The 26,033-nt window shown below is 42.0% G+C and overlaps 1 long non-coding RNA gene across 4 annotated transcripts; it reads left to right on the top strand.

The window, feature by feature from the left end:
- The first annotated feature begins 4,628 nt into the window (after positions 1-4,628).
- LOC307214437 lies at positions 4,629-24,972 on the top strand. Of its 4 annotated transcripts, XR_013838087.1 has the most exons (4): positions 4,629-5,673; positions 6,424-6,556; positions 17,100-17,213; positions 19,362-19,566. It is a non-coding gene; the product is annotated as an uncharacterized lncRNA (long non-coding RNA). The 4 variants fall into 4 exon arrangements; XR_013838088.1 differs by lacking the exons at positions 4,629-5,673; positions 19,362-19,566 and adding an exon at positions 24,841-24,972 and having other exon boundaries at positions 6,042-6,556; XR_013838089.1 differs by lacking the exon at positions 4,629-5,673 and having other exon boundaries at positions 6,042-6,910.
- The last annotated feature ends 1,061 nt before the right edge of the window (positions 24,973-26,033 follow it).

Genomic DNA, 26,033 nt, shown 5'->3' on the forward strand with positions numbered 1-26,033 from the left:
AACCCTGCTAGACCAGACCGAAGACCCATCTAGTTTTGTTCTCATGATGGCCAACCAGGTGCCTGTGGAAAGTTCTCACCAGCTTCCCATGGGCATCAGATTGGCCACTGTGGCTACTGACACATTACAACTATGGCCTCGACGTACCCATCTGCTTTGATTTTGTGTCCTGGTTTTTTAAGGCTGGCCGCAATGGGAGCAGAACTGGTTGCACAAGTCTCTGCTCCAACCTCCTACATAAAAGCATTGTAGTCACTCCACCTTGTTTTCTTTTAGGTGTGTAGCTTTCTTTTGGTGAGAACACCGAGTGTGTCCTTTGGAAGGATGCGAGATAAGTTGTGCTTTGAAGAGGAATAAAGCACCATGAGAGGGAATCCAAATCAAGTCAAGGTGAACCCTTTCACCAGGAAGGACCATACCAGATACTATTAAAAATAAAATAAAATTGAATAACTTCCTCATGTGCAGATGCTATGATTAAATGAACATCGTATTGTGTAGTTACATACAGATGTCAACTCAGCATACTCTCCAATGTTTCTCCAATGAAAATAGGGATGTCCCGTTCCATAATAATATTATTAATACTAATTTTACTATTTATTCCCCACCCATCTGACAGGGATGCCCCATCCACCCTGGGCAGCTTCCAACATAATATAAAAGTATAATAAAACATTAAACATTTTTTAAAAAAACTTCCCTATACAGGGCTGTCTTCAGATGGCTCAGGGGTCGGATAACTCCATACCCTCCAATATTTCTCTGATGAAAATAGGGATGTCCTAAGGAAAAGTGGGATATTCTGGGATCAAATTAGAAAACTGGACAGCTTCTGTAAATCTGAGACTGTCCCTGGAAAACAGGGACACTTGGAGGGTTTGCCTCAATAGTCCAAAGACGGTTGTACTGCTACACCATATATTTGACCTCAGCCATAAGGCCAAGAAATTCACGGCTTCCTCATTGAACCAGGGATCTGGGCAGATTCGTAAAGGGTAGGTCTAACTATGACTACTACCCATGTTGATTATATGGAGCCTCTGTGTTCACAGGAAGTCTACTTTTCTGTGCTCTCCAATTACACCATTGCGAGAGGACCATCGCTTCTGAGCCCTGCTTGCGGACTTCCCAGAAGCATCTGATTGGCCAATGTAGGAAGCAGGATGTAGGTCCTAGATGCTTGGTGTGATGTGATGGCACTATTACGTTCTTGAGCTAATTTCCCATTGATTCAGTGAAGTGGGAAAGCTCCACTTTGCATTGTTAAAATATATGAGTGAGAATGTGTCAGAGCCAGGACATTGTTGGGACTGATACATTAATTTTAAAACACTTTTATCATAATATGTTGAAGATGCCAGAAGGCTATGGGCTTATGGCAACTTAATGATTAAAGTTATATTTCAAACAGATTTAAACTGAGATTATCCCATCTGCCTACTAAATATTGTAAAATGCAGTCTTCTGGTGATCTATCAGCTACACGTGTTATATATTCTCTCTATGGCTAGGATATTAAATGACCAAACCTGGAAAGTTAAGCCAAAGAGTCCCATTAAGGTAGAATTAATATGAAAGTTGTGGAAACACCTTGGGGTTGTCAAATTTATGCAAGTCAGAAACTTGCATAAAAGAGAATTAAAAATGAAAGGTCATGGTAACACCTTCAAAACACTATGGCTGATCCATAGTCATTTAGAAATTATAAGGGATATCATTATTTTAATACTCAACATGAGAGGAATGAATTGCATTGAATCTTAATACATTTTCTACTAGTAATGTTGTTAATAAGATAAAAATTGGAACCATGAATCCTTTCACCTCTGTAGATCTACATATTCCTGAAGTCAGACCACTGTTCAGCTCTGAAGTATTCAATTGACAACCACTTTCAAAGACAGTAGTGCGAAGTTGCCCCGCTCTCTCTTGTTCTTAACAATAGATGCTTGTATAATAACTGCCAATCATTGCAAACACTGGCCTGGCACACAGACCATGCACATAATTCACTCAGATGCTACATATCACTTTTTGGCAATCTACATCACAGCAAGTCTTAGGCAAGTCAAATGCAGTCTAATCCAAATTCACATTGGCACCTCTTGAATATTGTATGCATCTCAGCAAGATAAAGTGCATTTCCATGCCATTATGCCATCCTTTTCAGGTTCCTTTTGACATTATTATAACAAATCCTTTTGTAATTCAATGTATAGTGCAAAGAAAGACCTAGCAAAACTGTTCTTTCTAGCTATACAAATGCTTTGGCAAGTCCACATTTGAAAAGAACCCTGATTGCCAAAGCTATTCCAACTGTTCTGAGATTATGTGGCACTTTACTTGAGTTTGGGAAGATGGACTCTGAACTTTAAAGTCCGCTTTTACACACAAAGGAAGATTTCTGTAGATGTGAAGAAGAGAAAGGGGCTGTGTCTTTAGCTTTGATTACAGATAATTCTGGAACTATTTATCTCTGAGATAATGGCTTTCATCCTAGCCAAAGCACCAGATGAACCCTTTTATGTTTCTCTTACATAAATGACTAGCTGCCATTCACTGATATGAAGAGGAAGTAGGGATATTGCAATGGGAGCAATGCCTGGCCTGGACTCTACTAATAGGGACGCCATTGAGTGAGTACAAGATGTAAAGAGAGACACTCTTTCCACCTGCACACCCCATCATCACAATATGAGCATCACATGTACAAACATGTCAATATAATGGCCCAGCCCCCTTAGTCCTCTGATACCTGCATTGGCCCTTCTATCCCAAAGGAGACATTGGATTGTCTGAACCCACTGTCATGGTCTCAACTTGGGGGGAGTAACTTAAAATGGTTGCTGTAACCAGCACAATGCTTTGCTTTCTATCACTTGTTCCATTCTTTTTCTGCTTTTTGAAACATATTGTTTGCCTGTTCTTTGTTTTTGTTTTTATTGCATCTCTGAAGTTGCATAAACCACCCTGGGGATTTGTTTGAAAGGCAGGGTGGAAATCTCTATAATACTTAATCGGAAGAAGGCACCAAATTAGTTTCGATTGTGCTTCGGTTCATGGAAAATTATGTCCACTCGCCAGTATGTAGTATTACATGACTAATACAAAGCTCCTGTTAACAAGATGCGGTGAGATGAGATGGGCTGGGGAGCATCACAAGTCACTCACATGCTGTGCAAAGAACCTGCATTGCAATAAAGCATGTGGAAATCTTGAGCCTTTGAGAAGTACATTTCACCATAAATTATCCTGTAATTGCTTGGCAACCATTAGACTAGCATAATATGTTATTTACAGATATAGCCAAAATTATAATTGTGTCTAAGGTACAGGCAGCTAAATCGGTAACTGAATGATTCATTCCCTAAATGCTTCAAGGCAACTCCAGGTGGCAAATATACCTGGAGCTGTATGGAAAGTCATTAGTATTTACCAGCAAGTCATTGCCAAGAAGTTGCCAACCTCTGGTCTTGTGTACGATGAGATGGTAAATGTGATAAGACACTTGCTGAAAACCCCAAGACAGATTTCCAATTACTTTCCATTAGTCAGATGGTGAGATGGAGGTTCTTTCCCCATTCTGCTTCACAGCAGTGACGGTTCACATGAGTTTTGGGGCATAGCGGCTGTGTTAAATTTTAGGATATGGAAGCCCCTAGGCCAGGGTTAGCCAATGTGGTGCTCTCTAAATGTTGGTGAGCTATAGGATCCATCATCCCTGACCATTTGCCATGCCAGCTGTGGCTGATAGGAGTTGGAGTCCAACAACAGGGCACCACATTGGCTGAACCTGCCCTAGACACCTGGCACGCTGGCTGAATAAAACATCATCATCATCATCATCATCACCATCACCATCATCATCATGTATTATTTATACCCTGCCCATCTGGCTGAGTTTCCCCAGCCACTCTGGGCGGCTCCCAATCAAATGTTAAAAACAATACAGCATTAACATACAATTATTTGTGTTCTGTGGGCTGCTATCTTTTCATAACAGCACAACAGGCTATGATTTTAACTTTTGTTATACTCATTCCACCACAACTCTGCAATCCCTGACTGTGTTATATAGCTATCCTGTAACTATCTTGTTGTTTCTTGAGAAAACTGCATTTTGATGCAATTTTCCCCAAACCAGGTTTGTTCCAAATTGAAGAAAAGAATGACCTAGCAGTGTTTTAGGTAATGCATACACATTACTTTCAGCTGAAAGTAGTATCATGGAGTTTTTGATACACCATTTGTCTTTTCTCTATGACAAGGCGGTTCTGGAGATCATAGTTGATGACTATCTCTGACAAGTCAGTTGCATTGTAAACACAATATTTTTGACACCTATCTTTCTGGGAAGCAATACCTCCACATTCATAATTAACATTCAAATATGGAAAATAGCTTAAGGGAAACAAATGGGGTTTGCTGTACCATTAACCTTAGCAAAGATTTATTTCCTGGAACTAATGCTTGAATTATATTTTTGATCAAAGAACTTTACCAACATCAATTCCTGTCTGTATCCCTTTTTCAGAAATCCATTGGTCTGGCTGGTTTTTGCCAGTTTGTTCATTGTCCTTCTTGGCTGGCATAGCTTAATCTGTTCAAGGTTAGTGTGTGGGGTATTCGCACTGAAACTCAGATAATGGCAAACTTTTTTTGAAGACAATGGTTGATGTGTACTTTAATGCTCCACACTGATTTCCATTTCAATTGTCTCCAAATAAAAACAAGGCATGACTGACATACTAACATAATTCACAGTATCTGTTGAGAATTACTAATGGGTGCAGACCATTTACACCACACTGAAAGCTATGACAAAATTCCCATTAGGGAAAACCCATTGGGAAGTTTCCTGTGTGAGCTCTATTTAAACTAATAGACCTGAGCAAAAGAATTCCATTGAACGTTGTGTGTTGTTGAACAACTCCCACTCACTCTGATTCTGCATCAATTAGAGTGTGATGAAGGTTGAACCACCTATTAGTTCTCAACAGGTGCTGTGAAGTCACCTGATATATCAGCACACCTTGCTTTCATTCGGAGACAAGTTAAACTGGGTGATCATGGTTTAATTAAAAGATCAGCAGTGCTTCCTTGGGTGTATTACAGATGTAGATCGCAAGCTTACTCACTGTATCCCAGCTGCAAACTGGATCCCAGAACTACTAGTCTTTTGTTTCAATTAAAAAAAAGATAAAATAAATTGGCCACGGGGAACAAACCCTTTTCCTGCCAGCTTTCAAAATACCGTACCTATACAAATGGATGCACTTCAACCATTTCTCCCAGGTGCTATTTCTGCCATAATCTACTCTGAGTAAGAGAACATTTCGTTTTAACATACAGAAGCCAGAGTATGAGTCACTGCCTCTGCACTTCCAAAGCATTTGGTATCCTTATGAATATACCGTGGTTGCAAACACATCCTTATTTCCAGCTCTACCAAGTGCAATTACTCAATACTGCAACATAAACATATCCTCATTTTTATTTTGTTTTTAATGGGAATGTCTGTTTGTATGTCTGTCTTGTCTTAGCCATGAAACAGGATAGGCTAAAAGCGTATCCACACAGGGATGGAAAACATGTAGCTCTCAGGTGTTGCTGGATTCTAACAACTCCCATCAGGGGTCCCAACTTGAATAAAATATTGAGGAGGCACAGGTAAATGCTCATAAAACATTTGAGGAGGCTGGCCCCCCAAAACTGATGGGCATTGCCATTCACACACAGTCTTGTGGTGGGGTGTGGCTTACCTGTGCCTCCTCAATATTTTATTCACATAAATGTTTTATGAGCATAGGGACTCCGGCCCCTAGGAGTTGACTCCTATAACTCTCATCATCCTCAGTCAACATGGCCAAGAGTCAGGAGCAATGGGCATTGTAATCCAGCAACATTAGGAAGGCCACAGGTTCCCCTTGCCAGACTAGTCAATATATTGCTTTCCTTCCTCCAGTAACTATGCCAGGGCCAACCTCTTCCTTTATTCTGTCATGAACTGTCAGGACAACGGGGAGGAGGAAGATTGGGGCCCACTGGGGCAAACTGGGGGTGGAAAAGGAGAGGTTGGGGTTGCAGAAAGTACACAAGAGGTGATGGAGGACAGCAATGGGATGGAGGGTAAGTGTGCAGGGACCAGAAGAGCAGGACCCATAACCAGAGCCAGAGAGGCCCCTGTCTCCACAAACAAGGAGGGTCCTGAAGCATAGAAGGAGGTATGCTCTGGGAGGCTGAGTCAGGCAAGGGCCCACAGCCCAGGTGGGTCTTGTTAGCTCAGAGAGGAGGTATGTGATTCCTCAGCTTGATTAGGCTTAGTACAGGTGAGGGTCACATGCCTCATCAAGCCCAGATGCTACAATCAAGACTCAAGAGAGGGAAGGAGAGCAGAGCTGAGATGTTGTGTCTGCTCAGCAGCCCATATTGATGGACCTCAGCATGGATGCTCCAGAACCTCTACAGGACTGTGCTTCAGGTTTGACTCTGGACTGTGTTTCCTGACTGCTGGACTTGACATACTGTGTACGCCAGTGGGACTTGCTTCCAGGTAGGCCAGGGGTTCCGGACATACCCTCTCTATTCATTTATTCACCCAATCTGGTCTCCCTTTTTTTTTGCTGTTGCCAACATTTACCTTTCACTCAAATCCAGATTCATCTCAATTGTACTGTCTGTCCTCTTGCTACCATTTCCTTGATGCCGGGTTGTTCTTAAGGAGCTGATGATGCAGTTTCACACAGGGCTGTACACCTGTAGGTGTACAGGCTACCAGAAGCTGATGGCATTGTTTCACCAAGGCTGTTGTCCCATTTGTCCTGTAGATGAGCATGTCTCAAGTGTCAATCGACACAACCAGGAAAAATGGGACAACAATGGCAGCCATCACTTGAGACTATCCATTGTGAATGAGTATCAATTATGCCTGTTACTTGAGGTAAAAAGGTTATACCGAGTCAACCTTTCCCTAGAATTAGGGCACTAGGATGGATCTCATTACAATATTCCTCCAAAGGCTTTCAAGAGGCCCCCTGCTGTCTTTCTTCTTTAATGTAAAAACATGTTGTTAGTTAGGACAGGAGCATTGTGCATTGTTTCCCGACAAAGCCTTTTTAATATCGGAAACTTTATGAGAAAGAACATGTTGGGTGTGCGTGTGGGAGAGAGTTAGTAATTTGGAGCAAGTGTCTCATTAAAGCCTCGATAAACGCCGCGTAACATGTACACCTTAATGATTCCCCCAGATGCTCTGGTTCCCGTTTGTTTGGTTTCCCACAGGACGTATTCAATTCTTCACAAGCGCATTGTGATATGGCCTGATTTCTGAGGCAGTCCTGGAACAGCACTCCTTTAAGTCAATCTCTTGATATATTCATAGACTTGAAGAGTTCGAGGGCCTGACCGCACTTTACATTAAATGCACAGGCATAAAACTCTGTGGGCCTTTTTACAACATGTAATGATACTAAGAGCGCAGTGTGTGAGAGAGAAAGTGTGATTTTCATCAGGACTGCAGCAGAAGCGGTGGCTTAACTCTTCCCATCTCAGCTGTAAGGTAAAGGTAAAGGGACCCCTGACCATTAAGTCCAGTTGTGACCGACTCTGGGGTTGCGGCGCTCATCTCGCTTTATTGGCCGAGGGAGCCGGCGTACAGCTTCCGGGTCATGTGGCCAGCATGACTAAGCCGCTTCTGGCAAACCAGAGCAGCGCACGGAAACGCCGTTTACCTTCCCGCTGGAGTGGTACCTATTTATCTACTTGCACTTTGACGTACTTTCAAACTGCTAGGTTGGCAAGGAGCAGGGACCAAGCAACGGGAGCTCACCCCGTCATGGGGATTTGAAACGCCGACCTTCTGATCGGCAAGTCCTAGGCTCAGTGGTTTAATCCACAGTGCCACCCACGTCCCATGTCCTACAAAAAATCTGCTCCACCTTTTATCAATCAAACTTTGGTGGCATTTGTAGTTTCCGAAGACTTATTGGGGGGGGGGGAGAGACAGTGATGTGGGTCAGAAACTTTTCTGGAATTTCTTTTTTCAGTACTTCATTTTCAATTGATTCCCGCCCCCCTGCACCTGCTTCATATTGTAATAAAATTGGATGTCAACTGCAGATACCATATTAGACCATCTAATTTTGTATTATTATTTTGCTTGAATTTAGGAAAGCACTTTAAAAGCTTCTAGCTTTCCTAAATTCAAGCAAAATAACAATGCAAAATTAGATTATTATCTAGGACTAGGGCATCAGAAAATGTTCTGATGCAACTTACCTACACCAGAGGTATGCCTAAGACAGGTCTTCGGCTCCCTCTACCTGGATTTTGGAGCTCTTCTCAGCCCACATCCTAATTTCAAGTTTACATCTTGTATCCCCAGCCTATACACCCTGTGTGTGATAGAGAAAAGTGCCCAATTCAAGAAGCACTGAATTAAACCAATGGCATGCATCAGTTGATTGGGAATTAGAAGATGGTAATTTCCTCCCTAGAATGCACAGACCTTTCTGTTGTCTTCTTCATATGCTCACAAAAAAAGCACTCAAAACAATATTATTGCAATTACATAAAAGACTGCAGTGGAAAGGAATTTTAGATTGCACAGATGAGCCTGGAGGAAAATAAACCAAGACCCTGCCAATCTAACATTGCCAAACAGCAGAATTCCGAGCATTCCTAAGGGGATAATCTCACAGATCTGCCAGAGCTGGCTTTGGAATACTTGCTGTCATTGCCCTCAAGAACCAGAGATCATGACATCCCCCTTCCCCAAAGGAACAGGAATCCATACACTCTGCATGCAGAGGGCTAGAGCAAGAGTGACTGCGCCCTTGGTAGGTCGAAGTTTACAGCTCCAGTGGTGGATTTGGGGCTTTCACATTTCAGCAGTGCCCTGTGCACCATTAAAATTCAGCATCCCCTGCCTCTTGTGCTCCATTCTACAGCATTGTTGTGGCGCCCCCTGCAGCGCTGCACCCATACCGGTGTGCTATCCTAAAACCACCTCTGACTGCACAGTGGCAGCTAGGCCATGTTCTGTGTTTGGTGGCAGAGCAAAAGTTCCCAGGTTCAGTTCCTGGCAACTTCAGGTAAGAATGGGAAAGCTACCCCCCCTCTGAAACTTTGGAGAGCAACCACAAGTCAACACTGAGATAGATCAATGGCTTGGCTTAATATGAGGTAGCAATCTGTGTTTTGCTCCTGATATAACAACTTTTGCCAACCTCAGCCTCTCTACTGCCACTTTAATGTTTTTGTTTCTCTACCTGAAGCCTTTTTGGGCTTCAGGTGAGAGAGCAGTGAGTTAGGTATTCATATATTTCTCCCTTCCCTTCCCCAGAATGGTTATTGTTGACCTTTGGGGCTGTATTCAAAGCCAGTCCAAGTCAGCATAGACCTCTTGAAATGAGTGAACACAACAAAGGGTCCATCCATACTCTTGCTTGACCCATATTTAATTGGCTTCTGCACCGATTAATTCCCTGCGTTCAAGAGCTTTTCATGATGTTCTGTGGCTGTGCCAGAGGTTTCCTGTGAAAATCTGATCATGCCAAGTGTGTGGAAAAGCTGAAGAGAGATTTGACCCACTTGATACGCTGATTTTAGAAGGGCTTGAGAACAGCTTTCTTTGAAGTTTCCATGTATCTGCAGGCATGGGCAATTTTCCTCCCACCCCCCTTCCTTCCTTCCTTTCCATACAGCCTTCCCTCACCAGTTTTTAAGTAGTTTGTAACTGTTGAACAGCTCACTTCCAGTTATTAGCTGGCTGGGAGCCGGGATTTCCCCCTCTTTTTCCAAATGATCTCTACATAATCATAAAGCCTGTGCTCTAAAAAAATTAAAGGGTCCAGTGTCTCCAGAGAATGGAAAGGGAAAAGAGAAGGAGAAGGGGCAATGAGTCCAAAATCCCAGAGCACCCTTAGCAAATGCCTCTTAATGACAGAGAGGGAATGAGTCCTGGGAACCAAGAACATCCTTGGCAACCTCTTTTAGGAAGAGCTTCTCTGAACAATGAAAGACATACCAGATGTATGTAAAACCTGAAGAGATTTAAACTTTGAGACAGCCCTTTCTGTGTTTTATGAGTTTTTGTGTTTTGTCTCTTTTGTATGGAATGCTTTTATCTTGTAAGCTGCTCTGGGTTGCTTATTTTACATTAGAAGGGTAGCATATAAATATGTGAATAAACATAATTTTAACCTTTCCTCGTATCCCACTAAAATACAGACTCCTTAAGGGAAAAACAAGAGCTTAGTGTAAAACAAAAAAGTAAAAAAGAAAGAAAAAGGAATCCCTCTGCCAACTCTTAGGAATTAGGTTTCATAACAGCAGCAAGGCATCACAAGAGAGAGATTAGATTTGGTTTTAAGGCCATGACTGACTTTTAATATTAGAAGCATTTATTACCGAGCATAATACTTATGGTTGACAGGCATCCAATCTCCTTGTAACCCAACAATGAGGCTTTCACATTCTGAGAGTTAAAAAGTGGTCTTTGAAAAGTAGGGCTTGGAATTTACAGTAAAGAGGAGGGGTGGAAAAATGCTAGTTATATCAGCCATCATTTCCCAGAGCCATTTTCTTCAGGGCCCCAGGGGTTATTAGGACAGTTCTTATGGCTGCTTCCTATATTAAAACTAAAGTTCATATAAAAGCACATGAGTGACTCTTTCGTTAGGTCAACAGCAGGGATGGTAGAGAAATCGGCTGCAAGCAGACTGAACACAGAACTAGCCTGTAGTTAACTTGTTTGCTGTCGTTGCGAAGTAGTAGTCTTTGCAGCAACTTTCTGCGGGTTTCCCCAATACGGGATTCCACCCTCCCAATAATTTTGTGAATATCGTGACATCTGACACAATTTGGTCAGCTACCATAATCATCAGTGTTTGATCTTGGGAAATGGTTTTCAGAACAATGAAACATAAGAAAAGTGATTAGATGTATGCACAAGTCTTCACATTTGAATACCTTTTCCAGGATTATTCCAGTAGGCTTTTCCTGTGTCATTTTAGGAAGAAGTATGCAGGGTTAGCCCAGGATGCTTTGCCGCTTGATGCAAAACAGGAAATGCCCCCTTGGCCGCCTCCTCCTACTCTGTGAACCGTGTTTAAGTAACAGAGAAGTGTTAAAGAAAACTCAAGATCTGTATTTTTACAGGTGGTATGGGGTTGGGTGGAGCTGTTAATAAATGTACCTAGAACTAGATGAAGGATGAAATAGAAATTAAAAGTCAGTTACATTTTTCTGTTGGTCCAATATGCAGGATCAGCATGAAAAGTCAGTTCAATAGGGTCTACTTACAGGTTAAAATATATATATATCTGATTGCTTGTATATTTACTTGGAAGCCTATCTCATTGCAATCTATGGGCCTCAGCTCCAAATGAATGTGGCCTCGGCTAAGGCTACAAGCTGCTGAAACTTTCTTTCAAATATTTGGGAACAACCAGCACAACTAGGAAGTCTCTCCTGCATTTTGAAATGAAATCAACGCATGGCCACTGAACCTTTGCTAAGAGGACAGATGCCGTTAGCACAGCGTGTTCCCTTTTGCATGTGACATCTGGAAAGCAAGCTGTTTGCTAAACATAGGAGTAGTAGCTTCTATAACTGGGGACACTTGGTTCTAAAACAAAACCCATTTATAGAGCTTTCCTTAGTCTTTGCTCTGTGAGATGTGCGGTTAACAGCTGGAGAGAGTCATATGCTCTATAGCCAAAAAGGACTATTCCAAAGATCAAGTCTGACACCTTATTACTGATATGTGTGTGCGTATTAAACCACATAAGAGGGGTTACACAAGAGCTAGGGAAAAGAACAGTATCCTAAAAAGTAGGGGCAGTTCCTACAGAAACTCTCATTCACACACACACACACACACACACACACTGCACAAATTATATAGTTAAGCGGGAAATGTACAACATATTTTGCCAAATAATTAGCGAATTATTAGCATAAGTAAGAGATGATCCCTGAAATGGGGAAGTGGATAGCTTTCTATTCCAGGGCTACAAGTCATTCTAGATGGCTTCTAGTTCTTTCCACCTTGCCAGCAATGCCTTAAGTTGCAAAGTTGATGACAAATAAAGCTTTAGCCTAGTTCAGTAAAAGAACGTGGTTTTCAAAGCCCACACAACTAGAGAGGTTATACTCAAATGTGGCTCCATGCCATTTATAGGAAGACGATGCATTGGCACTAGCAGAGCTCAGAAAGTTCCTCTTTAAAAGGAACTAGGGGTAGCTGGAGTTCAAGCATGTCAAAAAAGGAACTAATTCCTGTTCCTACTCATCTCTTTACAAAACAAACTAGTTAAGTTCAGTCAGTTCAGTTCAAGTTAATCGAAATGATCATCTGCATCCCCACTCTAGCATCCAGAATGGAAGAAGCTATGGTGCTGAAGTATAAAGTACACTTAAGAGGACTAAGAAAACATATTTTTTAAAACAAGCAAACAAACAACAAACGGCAGTGGAATGTAAATTGTGTAATCCCTGTCCACTTTCTTTAAGCTGAAAGGCCCAAAGAGTATAAAAGACATGTAAGATATTGAAGATCAACTAGGAAGCACTCAGAGTTCTCCCTCCTCCCACAATGAACTTAATTTACATTCTGTTCACCCAGCAATTATGGGAATTACTTTCAAGTGCAGTTCAGAAATTGTTGAACTATTGCAGTGAATTTCATTAAAGTGAACTAGTTCATTCCAAGCGTTAGGCATCAGAGAATCTACATAGTTAGGTCAACTATTAGCCTTTTAGGTAGCGGCAGTTCTGGAAAAATATAGGAAGGGTGGGGGAGGATTGGTAGACAAAAAGAAGATTCTGAGAGGAAGGCAAATTTTACCTTGCATATTAGAATTCTCTCTCTCTGCTTCTCTTGGCATATTGCACTAATGCCCAAACCCAATGGTCATATTTTGCATGTGAGAATGCTTGTTCAAGTGCATTCTCTGAGGCCAAATAACTGCCTTTGGCTTTATGTCACAGTAAGCTCATTTCTAGAAGTCACAGTAGACCTCTAGCTGCTAGATCAAATGTTCAGCATTCAGATGTGCCTGTCAGGCTGAATGGGGCCACTGCCTCAGAGTTTCCCAAAACACAAAACAATTTTTCCTCTCACAACTAGCTGCCCCTGACATGGGCCCACATTTTAGGCTAAAGCAGAGAAAATCTGAGCGAGTCATAAATCCATTATTCATCTTTCTGGTGAACTAACTATGCACGATGCCCTCCAGGAATTGGCACAAGATGCAGAAGTTAACCAAAAAATATGGAAGCAATTGCATGAATCATTCACAAACCCCTTTGCACTCTATCCAAGAAGGATATAAGAAACTTGCTAAGGAAGACTACTGGTCCAACTAGCTCTGTATTGTCCACCATTTTGGACAGCAGCTCTCCAGGGTTTCAGAGAAGGGTGACCTCAGTCCTGCCCAGAAATGCCAGGGATTGGAACAGGATCCTTCTGCATGCAAAGCAAATGCGCTACCTCAAAGCCATAGCCCCTTCCTGTCATGGTGCAACTCCTCAGAAGTTCGTTATACATCTAGGTTGAAGGCTAACAATGATTTATCTGCCATTAGAAAGGAAGGAAATATATTAAGGTAACTGATTTGGAACTTGTCTGCTGATATTTAGTTCAGCATATGCAATATGCCACTAAGAAACATCCCTATTTCCTATTGCAATAAACAAAGCTGGTATTATGAAGTTTTGTTGCACAACTCGGGTTACCTTTCCCTGCTTTCCCCCCAGCACACATATTTTGCACACATATTTTGGACAGTCATGTCATTTCTGCTTCAAGAGTCTTTCAGCTGGAGGTGAATGTTGCTTTGTCTCATGCGCCCACGCTGCGTTCAGCTGGCAAACTGACTTCATCCTGAATGGCTTTAACTGCCAAATTAGATATCAATTGTCACCAAGCCTCGGAATCTGCTTGATTTATCATATTCCTGAACAGACTTGATCTTGCAGCCTTGTGACTTGTGATTTGGACCCCTCAAATCACATTGCCGCTTCGCATCACACATAGGACTGTCTAGATCATATCTGAACAAGAACCGAGGAGGCAAGATAGGGACAAAGGGCAAAATTAAAGGATAAGAGAATATATGGAGCAACATATTAGAGGACCAGATAATTGCAAGGTGGGAATCTGTCTCAATCGATGCCATGTCTGAGCCTGTGGAAAAAATCCTGTGCTTAAAAATGTCCCCACTGACATAGCTTTTATCCTAAAGTTCAGTGTTGGAGGAAATAATATTTTATTTTATTTTATATTTTATTTATTTCAGAAAATGTATACAGCACACTGCTTGATTGTAAGAGACCTCAAAACAGCTTACAAAAAGATATAACAATAAAAATGAGGGGGGAAAGTACAACAATAGTATAAGACATACAAAAAAGTTTTTTTCCTGCTGCACAGTCTAGGACCCAAACCAACGGATTTGACTTACAAGAAAGGAGATTCCACGGACTCTCCTTCCTTGGAAGTTTTTAAGCAGAGGTTGGATGGCCATCTGTCATGTATGATTTAGCCGACATTTCTGCATTGTAGGGGGTTGGCCTTGATGACACCTGAGGTCCCTTCCAACTCTATCATTCTATGATCCCTGCAACATTGCACCAATAGATCTATAAAAATTACGAGTTACTGCTCATTCCTAGAAAAACACAGCAATGCTAAGGTTTGGTCGACCTTATCGGAAAGCAGAGATACCATTCTTAATTCTTCCTATGACCTCAGGGACCGATATAAGAATTATCTTTGCTGGGAAATTGCTTAAAGTCACATCATAAATCATTCGGGGTTACGTTCAGCAAGAGAGCTGGCTTTAGTTGTTATCATTTTAACTGTAAAATGTGACAAAACTGAACACTGCATGGTCAAAGGCTCTGCTTTGCATAAATGTCAAGCTTTCGTAAAACAAAAAAATGTATAATGTGACACTTCGATACTGCTATAAACAGGGGTGAAACAATCAGTTACATATGGTGTTTGAGTTTTAAGTAGCAGTGATTCACACTTGCGCCAGAGTTTACCATTTACAATTGACGTAATGTTAGCCATGTCTTGAGTCAAGAAAATGCGATTCAGTTTTTCAGCTTAGTCCTTCAAATGTATCTTGGGTAGAGATGGAGAAATTCAGGCCTGGCCACTGTTCAGAGATGCTTCCAGTCAGTGCAAAGCATTTGGGGGGAAGCCTCTTGTTTTTATTGTGTTATCTTTTGCTAAAGTTCAACAGAAAGTTTTGAGCATTTAGTTTATTTTTGTGTCCTGTTGCAAAGAGCTGCGCTGATGTCTGAGTTGGTTTCCCCCCACCCCCTGTATAGTACTGGCATTTAAATCTGCCAGCATATCCCTATTAAATGCCTGCTTTCTTTCAGAATTTAACATGGGGGGGGAGTGTTGTAAAGTCGGCCTGATCGCTCCTGGTGAGCTTGTGCCAAATACTTTCAGACTGTCACAGACAGCTGGTGTTTTTTCCTTCCATATGGAAAGGTCAGATATTTATACGGTGACAAACATGACAGCACATTTTCACTTTAGCTCAGTGCAAATTTTGTGGAAGTTGCTGTGATGTGAATAATGAACTACTAGGCTGCAAGTAATCCAGTCTGCCGAATGCTGTCGGTGACGGGTGAACTGCCAAAGGTTGAAAGGTTTTTCCTCTGGAAACGAAGAGGAGCTGCTTCCATCACAGTTTAGCCCAGTTTCTCTGAAAGGATACAAGATGGATAGCTTAATTGCTTCTTGATTCCAAAAAACGGTTAGGCAAAAACAAATAGAAAACGCCAGGGACTTTTGTACAAGTTTATAATGGTCCAGTCCAGAAATAATTTTGTCTCAACTCTCATGTGCATTTGGCCTCGATATAAAAAAACAACAACAGCAGCAACAACAACTGCTAGGACTGATCAACATGTTCTAGCTAGACTATTTTAATATGTGCAGTCTTTAGCTATCCTTTCTTCAAAACTTCTATTGGAGGTTAATTATTGTGGATGGGAGTTGTGAAAGAGAGACTGTAGACTAATTCCTACAAACCATAGACTACTTGTTCCTTTCCAGTGCTAGAACAGTTAGTGTCCTTTTCCACCTACCCACACCTCAAGCACTATACGGTGTGAGAATTTAGCAAAGTGGAGAAACTGGACTTAAGATCTTGTTAAGGGAAAGCTCCCATGATCCTGGCCCATACTTGAAGGACCACCAGTTCTGCAGCATTGATTTAACACATAACAGCCATATGTCTTGTAGCTCCATTTACTTCATGAGAGATTGCACAGACAGGGCCATCCCATGTATGGCCATGTCTTTACCTGAGATGTTGGGGGGACTGACAGACTCCCACTCCCCCTGCAACACGGTCCACCATCTAGTTTGAAACCATACTGGACCTGTTAAGCTTTGCAAATGTGCTAGCAGATTTTTTGAAATTGCTGCACCACTTCTGAGTAGGCTTGCCTAGGAATGCAGCATTCATTAACCTTTTAAAAATGGATGCCAAATGTACGATTCATTTTTCTTGGGATGATGCATATTACTGACAAGACAAAACTTAAATCATTTATTATTTTTTATTTTGCACACAGTGGATAACCAGCGGGCATCGCCATGGAAACATAGTCACTTTGTTTGAGTTTCATCTCTCTCTGTCCTTCTAGAAGGCATCCTGTTTTCTTCACACTTGACAGTTTCCTTTTGGCAAGTGGCCGTCCTGAATAACAGGACAACTTGTGTTAAGTTGCATTAATCCATATCTGGGAAAGCCAGTTCTTTCCTGGCAGTTCTTAGGCCTCCGGCAGCAATGATACTGCAGTATTACCAGCTGGAATGAGGGGGGATGTCAACAAAACTGACACTGCAGAGAGGTTTTAGTAGAGTCTCTTGGAAATAATGACCTTTCTTTTGTTCACTCCAAGCCTTTGGGACAGGTCAGAAAACACATTAGTTTCCTTTACTAGCACAGAGTTGATCTGTGTTTAATATTGGCAGAAAGGCTTCATGAATCCTCTACAGGCACTTTTAGGCCCCAGGAATGTGCAGTTAATTAAAGCAACTCAACTCCATTATGTTGCAGTGTCTCGAAGAGAAGTTGGCTATGAAGAGAGCTTCAGAAAACAGCACGAGCTTTTAGGCATCCTTCACTCCATTCTGGGGAAGCTTTGAGTTTCTCTCCCACAGCGAGAGAGAGGTAAGAAGGCACACTTTAATTGATATTGAACACTGAGGCCAACTATATACTGATACATTGCCCAGGCAGATTTAGGCAGGTCCATGCTGCGTTTGAATTTATTTGATCTGATATTATTTTAAAATCTTTTTACTGAGCAGTGTACCAATAAAACATCTGGGGGTGCCTTGATTTATCATCAAATGGGAACGAAACACATGGAAGTGTAAAGCAGGAAGGAAAAGACACAGAGCCGTTGAAAGACACCTCCCCAGGTGCTGCAGACTTGATGTAAATGCTGCATTGTATCTGAGATCATTTAAAGAAACAAAAGCATAGAGATCATTTAGAAAGCAAAAGTGTGCTGTTTCATTCCAGGGCTGGCCCTGTCATTAGACAGAGTGAGACAGTTGCCTCAGGAGGGAAGATTCTCCCGCCATTTCTCCTATCACCCTCCGCACCAGCCGTTCTCCTGTATTGGAGATGAGAGCTGTGTGTGCCATTCAGTCTGTCTCATACACACCCCAAATAGGCTTCTGATAGTTGCAGTGGAGGATTCCTTCCAGTTGTCAGCTTATAATAATAAAATAATAATTTTTTTATTTATATCCTGCCCTTCCTGGTTCAGAAAATTGGGCTCAGGGCGGGTAACAACAAATTTTAAACACTTAATTGATGCAACAAAAAACCAGCATAAAATACAGTATAAAACATGAATAACAATAAATTCAGAATTCAAAAATCAATTTAGCGGGGAAATCCATCCAATAAACATTAGATGATCACCAGGGCTAGCTGGCTAAATTAGTCTTATTTGGGCCACCAAGGAGTCCAGGGGAGAATTAGAATTATGCACATAGCATGGGGAAAGCATCTTGTTCTTTGCCTCAGCTAGCAAAATGTCTTGGGCCAGGCTTTGGGCTGTTCTTGTATCTCAGTGGAGAGACAAGTTTTCCATCTTTATGAAAAGGAAAAAGCATTTCATTCTATCCATTGAACATTCAGGTATGCAGCATATCCAGGTACGTATTTGTTGTGCAGAGGTGACTGTCTCTTCAGGCTTTGGTATAGCTCAAGCATCACTAAATGAGCTTGTTGAAGAGCATTGGGAGAACTCAAGAGCTTGCCACACTTTTGTGCAACAATGTTGTGATGCTTTGGTTGGACTTAATAAAGGAGTTGCTCAGCTGTGGATTTCATAGTTTTTGCTCATCATGCAGCACACAGATGGTACATTGGTGTTTTAAAAGCCTGCAGGTCAAGACTTTCCTGCCTTGATGAAGACTGTACTCACTATGACAGGGAAGAGATTAAGCCAAAGCGCACATGCCTTGTTCACTTCCATGTCTGGAGGTGATGTCAACAAGGCATTCTTGAGGGAGAACAATGCCCAATTAGTCTTGAAAGCTGAGGCTGGAAAGACAGAGAGACGTGACAGTGCCGAGGGCATTCTGGTGGTTTCCTCGCTGCGAGAACTCAAGTTACAGAGAACCAGGCAGAGGGCCTTCTTGGTAGTGGCACCCGCCCCGTGGAACGCCCTCCCACCATATGCCAGAGAAAAACAACTACCAGACTTTTAGAAGACATCTGAAGGTAGCCCTGTTTAGGGAAGCTTTTAATGTTTAATAGATTATTGTATTTTAGCATTCTGTTGCAAGCCACCCAGAGTGGCTGGGGAAACCCAGTCAGATGGGCGGGGAATAATTAATAAATAAATAAATAAATAAATAAATAAATAATGACTTGCTCTCTGTGAGAATCCAAAGTTATGATTTGGGTGCCTCCCTGAAACCTAGTGAGGCAGCAGGATTTGCTAGAATGTTAATGGTTAATGCCATGGACCTTCTATGAACTTTCGTGTGCATGCACACTTCTTCAGATACCACACGAAAGCTCATACCAAGAACAAACTTAGTTGGTCTCTAAGGTGCTACTGGAAGGAACTATTTTATTTTGTTTTGACTACAGCAGACCAACACGGCTACCTACCTGTAACTGTATATATATGTATGTGTGTGTGTGTAACTCGACCTTCTATCACAGAAATGTCTTCAGTGACCAGCATTTCAAGGAAGCCAAACCCAAGTTTTGCAGTGGGACCCCTGAGATCCCTTACCATTCTGGTATCAGCGAATACATAACAATACACTTTTGTCAATTTCTCTGCAGTGTGAGAAACTCAAGCAAAACATGTTACCATAGTGATCCACTGTCTCTGGGAGAATCAAGTGGCTTTATACCATTCTTACATTATTTTTCTAACAACTGCTAACAACTCAAGGGCTGGTACATCTTTATAACTGTGTACTTTCTAAAACTAAGCTTACAGAAACGAGACACGCTCCTATAACGTCACGATAAGGCATTTAACGGCAAAAGGTAAATGTGCTTTGCTGTGGCTATAAATGAAGTTGGGTATTCATGTATTTATCTGTAGTGTTTATAGGCTGTCCTGTAAGAAGAAATCTCCAGTTTGGCTTAGAGGATAAAAATAGTTAATCTCTCTGACTTTCTCTCTCACTCATTCATACATGTCTATTTTATCTCTCTTGTGTGTTTAAATACATAGCTCTACCCTCTACCTGGAACAATGATGCACAAGTAGAGGATTTACTGTAGAGAATTGCATTGCAGGGCTTTGCTCCTGCGAATTAATTGGGACAGTGCTGCTGATGCCAGACTTGCTTTCTGCCTGCCCTGTTCCACATGGGATGGACATTTGGAATTTGCTTCTGTGCTCCTTTGGGAAATTCTAAAAATGCACACATCCTGTCATGATAAATTTCCACATTTCTCCTGACAATTTTAATCAGATTGCTGCATCGACTCATTTGACACGTGAAGACTGAAAAGTACTCTGGCATTTCTTTTCTACATATTGATTCCCCTCCGCCCCCCCATGAACATGGAGCCAGTATTTGTTGGAGGTCATTAAAACACTGCCTGCAGAGTCAGAGTTTTAAATCAGGCCAGAGTTTCCATGCCAATCTGACCTGTTCCTGGTGGTGGCTGATGCTGGCATAAAAAGATTCACACGAAATCAAGTGACTCAAGTAAAAGTACCAGGCAGAGAGTGGAGCTATGCTACATACTGTAGTAGTAGAATTGGTTACTTGTCACTTAGTGGTAAGTCACTCACATGTTACAGAATCTTGCCCTCAGTCTGGGGATGAGGCTGTCTCAAATTCAACTGCATGGTTCTAGGAGTTGTAGATACATATGCATCTTAATCTAGCAAAACATCGCCACCCAACAGTATTATTACTACCAACAGCCATAATTAAGCCCACTTCTCATCCAATGGGGCTGTTCCTCACTTTAATTAAAACTGCCTCTGATTCCTGAATGCCGTGTTTTTCATTGTACAAATTATGGTTCACTGTGTGCTCTAGATAAACTTCTGCTCAGGGCTTTTTCCCCCAGCCAGAATTTACCAGAAATCAGTTCTGGCACTTCTCGGGTGGGTGCCATTGCCATTATTAGAGAACGAGGGAGGCATCCATGATGTGTTCCAGCACCTCTTTTTCTAGAAAAAATAGCACTGCTTCTGCTACAGGGACAATCAGTTACAACATAACAGAAATGGTTCGTTTGAATATAGGAAACTAATATGCCCTCTCTGCAGGAATGATTTTGTAACACTATTTTGTACTGCCATGAGTGAGTGAACCCCACAATTTCATGACTGTCAGTTATAGAATTATAAAGAGTGATCTTTCCTAACCCGGCATCCTCCAGTTGTTTAGGACTCCAGCTTGCAGCAGCACCAGCCTGCAGACCCAATGGCTAGTGATGACGGGAGCTGAGGTCCAAAACACCTGGAAAGCACAAGGATGAGGAAGGATGAGCAAGAGTATGGGAACTGGAATGGCAATATATTTGCCCAGGCATGCCTCCCTGTGTGATCTGTGGCTGCTACCTTTGTGAAAGGTAATATCTCATTCTATTGTTTTCTGCCTGGTCTGGAGGAGTAGAAGAGTTTGGCCTGGCAGACTCCCTTTTGTTGGCAGAATGAGCCTTTGTATAACTAAAGAAATATCCTAGTACAGGTGATACGTTGCCAATAGAAGTTAAACAGCTGCAGGTCCTTCTGGAAGGGTATGTGCCTTCCCTACCCGCAGGCTGGAGGTGATGCCATCAAAGTGTCTGGGTGAGAAAGAGAACGAAACAACCTTGTCTTGGAACTGGGGCTGAAAGAGACTTGCTCTCTGTAAGAACCCAGTGTTTTGGCCAGAGCCGGCCTGTTCATAAGCGGAGTGTAGCACTCCCTTCAGGCGGTGGAAGTGCAAGAGGCCCAGCAAACTAGGCTCTCACTGAGTTTAGCGAGAGCCAAGGCACAGCTGCAGCATAGTTGGTGGTGGGCATTGGCATGGCAGAAGTGTGGCAATAAAAGTAAATGTATATCCAATCCCTTTAGGTTTTGCCCACACGTTTGCCTTGTTTTGCTTTAAAATCTTCCAAGAGATCCAACTTGCCAAAATATTGAATTGCTTTATGATCTACTCTGGGAACATAAAATAACACAATGCACATTCTGGGATATGATCCAGAAATTCTTGGCTACTGTCCTCCATAATTAATATACATTTAAGCTCCATAAACTTCAAGGGGACTTGCGGAAGATGTAGTTGTGCACTATCCAATTAAGATAATTTTGTCATGACCATCTTCAGTCATCGGTCCAACACAGTGCTCACACTCTGGGCCTTGTTTTCTTGACTGGGCAGGAAGAGGATGATCTGAAAGTGGGGGATATTGACATCAGTCCCTTGTCATGGTCAGATCCTGTTGAGATTTAGGCTCTTAGGATCCTTCCCCCTCTGCAGAGGTGGGGGGCCTATGGAGATGGTTTGCTCTCAGATATTGATAGATGGCCCTACAGGAGTTCATTGGTGAGATGACTGGTGCTCCTGTCAAAGCCCTGGCTGACATATGGAACATCTGGCTGGCTCAGGCCATAGACACAATCACCCCTGAGCACCCTCTCCTACTTCTTGTAGCCCAAAAAATCTGAAGGGCACCAGGCTGGCAAAGGCTGATGAAGCTAAATCCCATTGCACTTGAATCTCAAATCTATGCATGTAGGAGAAGTTTCCGTAACTCAGAGTTCAGCATTGTGAATTCTTTAAGAGGATGAGTGTATCAAAAGGAAAGGTTAGGAAGGCCACCGTGCTTTCTGGAAATGTAAATTTCCTTGAAATTGTCAAGGCAGAAAATTGCTTCGTAGAAAAACAGAAGGGGCTGGATGTTGTACATGGAAATCAATCTGTTCCAAAGCACATAAAACATTTTTATTTAATTTTGCTGTTGGTTTTCTGTTTTCTTTTTTTAAATGTATCAATAGCATCATTATTCTTTATGAAGTGTCCATTCTGCATTTGTCACTATTGCAACAAATAACCTCCGTCTTAAGGTGCTTTACTGAAAGAACAGACAACAATTAGGTCTAGACACTCTTCCCCCACCCCACTCATTTTCCAGCCCAGATAATGTACACTATAATGCCATCCAATCATGCATAAACTCAACCATCACGCAAGCATAAATATACTGTTATGAAGCTGCAAAGAAAAATACATTCGAAAGTTGTTTTGCCTCTGAGAACAGGCATAAACAATAACAATTAAGACTGAAAGGAGGAGTAACCCGGAAGATACACTGCAAAAGGTTCGTGATGTGCTCTGAAATTGGGGATGAGTCTATCATAAACTGAATGGCTCTTGTAGTACAGATCTTATTGGGCCAGGATATGTGGTTTGGAAACTATATGTCAGTTGGCCTGTGATTTGTGTAAGCTGCAGAGATGTACCTTATAAAAGTAATAAAAAATGAGCACATCTGTGTCTTCTGGTATGGGCACCTCTTGTCTTGAGGCAACATCAGAAATGGTCTTTGGGACACTGTGTAAAGCAGCTGGATAGCCAGGGTAGTCCAGGAGATAGAAGTCCTGGAAAACTGGTGGAGTCATTACTGCGGGTTTTGTCAAGCCACCCATGCCAATCAGTATTAATGATTACAAGTGCAAGGGGATTCTGTGGGGAAGGTGGGTCTGTCCAACTCTGGCACAATTGCTATTCTGATCGCCCTCTACCCATTCTGAAGTGGAGAGGCTCTTGTATCCATAGAAGCTCCATGCACATTTTGGAACCTGTAAGCAATGTTGACTACTATACACATGAGTCACCCCTTAAATCAACCGGGTAATGTCTTATGAGAGTCCTTTGCTTGATTTACAAAACTTCAAGCGCACCTCCCTCTCTTTGCTTAATCTCTGTGTTTTTGCTTTCTTAGAAGAACGCTCTGAAACCAGACTTTGATACCTTTCTTACTCTAAAAGTCTCTTTCTAAATCAGATAAATAATGTTGATGACTTATCTGCAGTGCCAAAAATCTTCAGAGTTGGCACAAGAAGAGCAATAATGTAGATCTCTGCCCCACTCTCTCTGACAGCTTCCCATTTTCAGTATCTCATGAGAAGAAATTGATGTGGAAGTCACACTGACATGAAGAGATATGTCATTTGTGACATCATTCTCCCACTGTGCTTTGCACATGACAGGTGTTTGGCATTTTTATTTTAAATCTGTCCATTCTTCAGTGAAGAGCAAACACTTTAATTCCATTATTTTCCTGTTACAGGGAGTTAGATTTACAGGCCTTCAGTTGATAACACTAATGAGTTTACTTCGGGAGAAGAAGATTGGGGTGGGGTGGAGGGAACTTGGAGAGTTTCTCATACTAATGAGGTTCAGATTGTTGACAGAATGGTTGGTACCTAATTACTACCTTCATCAGAAAACGATTTTAAAGCATAATATTTACTTTTACCTCTAGCTGTGGTGAATTGCTGCTTTAATCATCATTCTGCATTTAATGTCAGTACCTCTTGTGATGGGAAAATGCCAGTGCAAAATGATGCTTGAAATAGTGAGGCTCTTGGTACTGAGGGGAACTGGCACTGTTGTAATACAGCAGCCATCTTGAAACGACAGAGCAGGGCTTCAGTTAATCACAAAATTACAAACTGGGGAAACATGAGTTCTTCTACTTCTGCCAAGGGATTCTTTAAGGCCTCTCAAACTTCCATTTTTTGCAGCTGTAAATGAGGATTAAACTGAATGGTTTCATTGTGGGGTGGTAAGGCTTAAGCCTGTAAAATCTGGAACATACAGCGAGAATTTCCATTGCTAATGACACAAGGAATGTAGATAAAAATAGGTTTTCAGGTGAACGTTTTAAGATTGCAGTTCCATATTCATTACCTGCTGAGGGTAGTAGATCTCACTGACTTTAGTGGGATTTATTTCAGAGTAAACACACCTAGGATTGTGCTTTAAATGTTTTTGGCAGGTCATGCTTGCTCATTCGTTTCTATAATACAAATTCATCGTTTATAGTGATCTTAAACAAATGTGTGTAATTTCGTCTGTCACATGCTGGAGGGTGTACACTGTAATTTCTTCATTATGAAAGCAAACGTTTGCCTTTGAGAGGTAAACCCAAGTATTACTGAGTGACTTTGCTGCCTCTCAAAATATTATCAATGATTTATATGTCTTACTGATGATCATACAGCATGGTAGTATCATCCAATCAATTTACAATGTGGTGCATTTCATTCATTTTTTCCATTCATCATCTCATCCAGCACTTGGGTCAATATCCCTGCAAATGGAGCCCATCTACCCTCCTTTTCATTCCCTCTGAGCTCAGTGAATGAGTGGATTTCTGTGAAGCAACCTCATCTTGCTGATGCATGCTATAGCCCAGTGGCTACTAGTCAGGTGTGTACTTCGGTGTCGGGATCTGGCATAGAATATTTTGCAGTACAAGGTTCTCCTAAAGCAGGAGTGGGGGCCATTTAGCTCACCAGAGACTGTTGCACTCAGCCTTGGCCAGAATAGCTAAAGAGCAGGGAGACATAGTTCAACAACATCTGAAGGGCCCCATGTTCCCAATCCAAGTGTCAATGTAAAAGATATGCCAAACCTTACGCTGAATGGATCAAAGTGAATAATTAGATGGAGAAAGGCATTTTGGCGACAAGTGGTGGGAAGACTTTGAAAATAAGGGGTGGAATTCTCTCCTGCTTGTCTGATGGAATCATCTCCCCCCTCCTTCCATGAGGGGTCTTACAACCCTTCAGGGGAGGCATAGGGTGCACATGGAGAGGAGAGGGTGGGGAAAGCCCCACTGAACGAGTGGGAGCCATTGTGCTAGTTTCTGCTAGCAGGGCTGGGTGGCTGAATCTGGCTCAAGGACTATCTTGGGGACGTGGACATCTTTTTAATGAGGTAGATTTTTTTTTAATTCTGGGATTTCTTTGTAGTCATGCAGGTGCACACTTGCCCTCATGTTTCTGTATATAAAGTGTTCCAGAAATCACTGAGTCCATGAGAGGCATGTCTGAGAATAGAAGGCCTTGGTGGGAGATGGCAGCATTGAGGGCTCAAGTAAGAGCACTGCTTCTGGCTACCTGATAATATTTCACTTCCTCCTGCTGTTCTAAAAGCAATTCCTGGAAAAGATACCCAGACTAGACATCTTTGCCGAAGTGATGTGGCTTGTGTCACTGGGTGCTATGTTCTTAACCCCACATGCCTGCCCACCTTCCCTATCAGTGGAAGAAAAAGCCATACATTACAGCAGACAAGGTCACTGTAAATGGAATTCCTTGTAATTTGTCTACTCCTGAGTAGGTCCCAGACTTAGAGAACAATGTAGGTCCTGAGTAAGGTCTCAGACTTAGAGAACAATGTCTCCCATTTTTCTTCCTGCAGTTCACTGTCATGTTAAGGATCTTATCTGAGTAGAACAAACAGCAACTGATCACTATCAGGC

Source organism: Podarcis cretensis (genome assembly GCF_951804945.1).
Source record: "Podarcis cretensis genome assembly, chromosome: 4".
Classification (NCBI taxonomy): Eukaryota; Metazoa; Chordata; class Lepidosauria; order Squamata; family Lacertidae; genus Podarcis; species Podarcis cretensis.